Source organism: Spodoptera frugiperda, chromosome 2, assembly GCF_023101765.2.
Source record: "Spodoptera frugiperda isolate SF20-4 chromosome 2, AGI-APGP_CSIRO_Sfru_2.0, whole genome shotgun sequence".
Lineage (NCBI taxonomy): Eukaryota > Metazoa > Arthropoda > Insecta > Lepidoptera > Noctuidae > Spodoptera > Spodoptera frugiperda.
In genome coordinates, this window is record NC_064213.1 from 718,817 (window position 1) to 724,816 (window position 6,000).

Consider the following 6,000-nt stretch of genomic DNA (forward strand, 5'->3'; position numbering starts at 1 on the left):
GGCGTAAATTGGCGGAACATTGCGTTTATCGTTCGTTATACTTAGTTGATTAGAATGAATTAGTTTATAGCTCATAAGTTAATAAGAAATGTCGTCAATTGCTCTTTAAGGCTCATCCTTAAAGAGTAATTAGGAAATTATGGTTATATCATGACCTAATATAGTTAAATCATAGCCATTAAAATGCAATCCAATGTTTACTTAATGAGCTCAAGACTTTAAAAGGGTTTTTTGGGGTGGTCGGAATGGGTAAGGCGTAAGGTAGCGGTTTGTGTGCTGTAACGTGCCTTGAAAGAGGCTTATCTCCAGCCGTGGACCTCAATATGATGATGGCGTTTCATGTAGTTGATCTTATACTTCACATCTGTAACTGCCGACATTTAATGATACTTACTTAGTAATGAATTTATTTTACGTTCTCCGCAGCTCCGTATCAGGCATGAGACCTACTGGGCTCCATCTGTGGGGTCTGGTTCTGGTCGGGCGGCGAGCTACCCTTGCTCGCCGTCCGCAGACCCACACAAATCACGATAGTCTGCTGAAGACAGAAGAGTATCGTGATTTCTCTTTATTTCTCTGTATTGTAACTTTATTGTAGAGCTTCAATTTCAGAATATTATGATGGTACACGTTGCTGTGAGTACATGAGCACCCATTATTTCAAACACCCTCTGTTATCATAAACAGTGATTAGAAAACTACTATCAGGCTGCAACCAAAAGGAGGTTTAACAAACACGTTCACATGACGTGACAGATTGACAATTATACAAACTTTAACTAGTACAATTCCTAGTTTGTATTACCTAACTACACTAGTTTAATATAAACATGAAACAGTTAGATTATAAAATGTCTAGTTATTGTTATAATCACGCTTCAAATAACTACAGACGCTGTCACGTTTCCTTATCTACGGGACACGGCGATTGCTTACGTATGCTGATAACTGATAGTAATCATTGATAATCATATTGATTAGTTATCTCCACATATTTTTTTTGCTAATGCAATTAGTTTATAGTCTGTGTTGGAGTCTGTCGATAGATGGCGGTGAAATCGCAAATGATACTCACGCACTTCAGAGGAAGATTTCGGATAAAAAAATATTAATGGTGTTGGCTTTAAGTTCATTTTTGATTAAAAATAAATGAAGCATATCTTTTATATTATGTGTAAAATATTATAAACTCAATTAAATATCAAAGGCTACAATAAAATTAGCGCCTGATACTGCATTAATAGCAATACCCTTTTAAACTAAAACTGCTTATGTATATCTATTCAGGCGTTTCTTCTATATACATACGTACTACTCCTGCCTCGATGGTTGAGGGGTCGCAAGTGCAACTACCGAGCGAGGGGTCTCGGGTTCGATTCCCGGGTCGGGCAAAGTATTACTGGGCTATTATCGGAATTTCATCAGTAGTAGCACGGAGTCTGGAATCAAGCTCAGTGTATGGCAATACACTCACCTCTATTACATGGGACTTATAACACAAATGGTGAAAAGTGGGCGTACATTGTACAGTGGCTATACGTGCCGTACCTAATGTGCACCTCTGCTTACACCTTCGGGGATAAAAGGCGTGGCGTTACATACGTACGTACTACATAAGTATAATATTTAATTTCCTCAACACAGCATACTAAATATAAAGGACAATGGAGTGAATTGGTATTGGTACCTAAAACATTTTTATCTTGAGAGTCATTTGCATATCATCAGTTTGTTCTCATTTTCCTGTATAACTTACCATTTTAAAACAACTACCTAAATAGGCAATTACTATAAATGTTTTGTAATGTATGTGTATTTATAAGGTTTGTATAAGGGGGGGGGATCATCCAATGACTTCTCCTGCCTTGAGCGAGGCGAGAGGGAGTTTCAGACTTACTGACTAAAAACCACCCCGTTCCTACTCCTGCTGTTCGAGCCGGATCCCCGATAAGCCTGCTACGTAGTCCGCAGCTCCGGATTTGTTTATAAATAATAATCATTCTATTTGTTTTTTTATTTCTAATTTTCTATTTTTATATGAGATCATGGGATCGAAGAAATGATGCTTTGATTTCAGAATTATCCGAAGATTGTGTGTATGTATGTATGTGTGTGTTTGTATCAGATAAAAGAATACCGTTGGATGACGTCACAGCAACATTGTCAAGCGAATCCTACTTTCACCACGTTTTGGCAATCTGGCACATTAAATACCTATAAGGAAATAAATAAATATTTTAAAACAAATACTATTTGCGAAAACATTGTGGTCGAAGAAAACTCGTTTCTCTTTATTTTTCTTGTAATATAAGAAACAATACTAACTATATAGACACACCCGCGGCTTTAGCTGCATTTTTAAAGGAAAAACGTAGCCTATATCATTCTCATATAGGTACATACATATAAAACCATTCAATTACTACGTGTACAAACAGACATATAGTTTTATTTTATACGTAAGGCGATAAAATGAAAAGGTACCGTTAATCAATAAAATATAACACACGAGTACATGACGCAGGAAGCAAACGTCTTATATTTTATCGGTTGTATTTAAAACCACAATATTCCATACGTACATACATATCGTCACGCTTTTAATCCCCGAAGGGGTAGGCAGAGGTGCACATTATGGCACGTAATGCCACTGTACACCCACTTTTCACAATTTATGTTGTAAGTCCCATAGGTGGTGAGCCTATTGCCATATACCGGGCACATTTCCTGACTCCGTGCTACCGCTGAGAAATTTTCGAAAAACCGAAAAAAGCAACAGCAGTAATACTTTGCCCAACCGGGAATCGGATCTGAGACCCCTTGCCCCGGCAGTCGCACTTGCAAACACTCGGCCAACGATAAGGCCAATTCTTAAGGATAACATTATATTATCGGGAGAAATCATTATATTATTTTTCTCGTTCAAAAAAACCTATAAGTTGGTTAATAATAAGTACACACGAAAAAATGTGCTTTATGATTTTAAATCTATTCTATTGGCTATGTATTGATTTTTGTTTATCTTTATATATATAATTCTTCTGTAAGTGTGTATGTCACTGAACTTCTCTTAAACGACTGAACTGATTTTGATGAAATTTTTTGTGTGTGTTCAAGGGGATCTGAGAATGGTTTAGATTCACAATTTTGTCCGCTGGACAATGTTTTTTTAATTAATTTTTAATTTATTAGTAGTTGTTGATTTTGGAATGTTTTACATCGGATCCGACGGACGGCGCTACCATCGCAGTGTCAAATATTAATGACGTTAGATATTATCATAACATTTGAATAATAATTTTCATCAAAAAGGTCCAGAATGTTTTAGCTTATTAAAAAAGTTTAAAATTTTCAAATTAACGTGTAGACAGGACAACGTCTGTCGGGTCCGCTAGTTTTTTGTAAATCTCATGCTACATAATTATGTATAGGTCTTAAATTTTCTTCTCTTGCACTTCAGCCGTTTTGACATACATAGGTAATTGAATAACAAACATACAAACAAATTCACAAACTTTCGCGTGTACTTTTTGGCGTGTAGAGCTGCTCCCAGTAGTCCCAGCCCTTTCTTATCAAGCTAGTTACTCAATGTCGAAGATATCTTGTCGTTTCTTGAGTATGGTTTCTATTAAATTTAATGAGTCAGTATTAAACAAATCCAGTTTATAGGAGGAAGGAAAGATTGCACATCTTACTTTCCTCTTATATTATGTTTTACGTCAACATAATGAACAAATATTTAATTATTTTGCAATACGCACTAGTTAGAAGGTATTACACACCCTACGCACTGGAGAAAATATGATGACGTAGACTACACTGGTGTACTAGGAAAATAGCTCTTAATGACTTACAATAAGGATGTAAATTGACAAAATAAGAGGTCTGTAACAGGAAACCGACTTTTCCTCTTTTGTATATGTGTACATTTGATATGTTTGTATGTATACCCTTGGAATAGTGAGTGATGATAGTGACTGATGTGATGACGAAGTAGGCCTTCCCATCATGAAGGTTAAGCTGCGGACTACCTAGCGGGTTTACCAGGGCTCCGGCTCGACAAGCAGGAGAAGGAACGGGGTGGTTTTTAGTCAGTAAGAGTCTGACACTCCCTCTCGCTTCGCCCTGGCGAGAGAAGTCATTGGATGATTTTAAGGTTAAGTTGTTTTTTAAACTGATGATGTTTGGTCTGATGATTGTCTAAGTAAATGGTAGGTAACTTCCTAATTTGGTCGATATTGGGAGATTTGTTCATAATTGATTGTTCCAACATTGACAAAATCTGATTAAGTTTTTAATGGCATGTTTTGTATTATTGTTAAGGTCCTATGTCCCCTAGATGGGGCAGAGGGCGTCCACAGAGATCCTCCATTCCAATCGGTCTTGAGATTTCCGCTTCACTTCGCTCCATGTCATGCTGATGACCGTCCCTTTCACCACTACAGGACATCACCAGGTGTGCCGACGACGACCACGGTTCTTTTGCCCCTGGGGATTCTACTCAAAGGCTTAAATTTTTGATGGCATGACGTCATAAATTGTGTTTAGTAATAGATTCGTATCCTATTATCCGGAGCTGCAGACTACTGTCACCAAGCAACGGGGTTCCAGCTCAAAGCAGGAATAGGAACGGGATTGTTTTTAGATAGTAAGAGTCTGACACTCTCGCCTCACCCAAGGCGGGAGAAGTCATTGGATGATAAGTCCCGCACAGAGCAACTCTTTGTGTGATCCACAAATTGTTGTTTCTGTTCTAGGTGTTGCGTGTATATGAAATAATACGCACCCACGACACAGGAGAAAATCCTTATTTATTTGTCTTTCTGTCCTTATATCCCTTGGGACAATAAAAAAACGTGACGACGTATATGGGATTCACGTAATTACAAAACACTAGTTACTAAACTAACTGTAAGTACCACAACAGGTTTTCTAACATGTGACTGTGACGTAGAACCTACATTTCATTCAATAAAATAATGAAGAAATAAACAATTACTACCTATAATAATGTGTAACTGTTTACCACCCATTGTCCAAACTCCAGTAATTAATTAGCTGACAACTAATTAATGAGGTTTGCGTCAGGAGGTGCTATGTGACGTGGATAGTGGTCAGATCTCAGAGACCACGACACATTCGTAGGGGACAGGTAATACCCCCGACCAAAAGACTGGTTGAAATTTTTACAATATCTTTTCTGAAAATTGACGGTACTTTTAGCAACTTTTTTCCCTATTATGTTCATTTATGAATATGAATTCATTAGATATTGAAGGACAAAGTCTTAAAAATCTTGAAAAAAATCTTCGAAAGTCTTGTAATCAATCAAAAATATTTATTTGGTGTACCAATCGAGGGCGTCCGTCCAATTTAAGGTATTAAAATAAGTAGCGGTTACATTAAAAGGTAATTGATGAAATCTTTGTTTATTTGCCAACTAGCTTCAGTGACGGACAGACAGACTATTATTTATTTCTTTATTTACTGATATTTTAAAAGAACCTATTTATGGTTTAATTGGAAGAAATGTATTGACTTTGACTTTGTATAAAAAAATCCTTATACAGGTTTTAGTATCTGTCGATAAACCTCACAGAACAGATTGGTATTCAACTCTCTCTTTGAAAACTATAATAAATATCAATGATGAATAAATAAAAGCCTTCATCCTGCGTACCTTAAAGTTACTTGGGGTCGCCACAATACACCCCTACATTCTCCCCAATGTAATCAGACATCATCTCATCACAAACTAAAACGACTTAAAAACTACAAATCTAATCGTCATTATTTTAACTTACACACACCTTCTTCAGTAATAAAAAGAATAACAAATTAATCAATATTTTCAAACAATAACATGACGAAATCTGAAACCTATGACGTAGGTATTTAGGTCCATTTTTCCCTCTGGAGTTTCATCCCTACGTCACAATGTGACTAAGAAACACATTACCTCTCGCAATACATCACTTGAGTAAAACAAGGTAGCCGTTG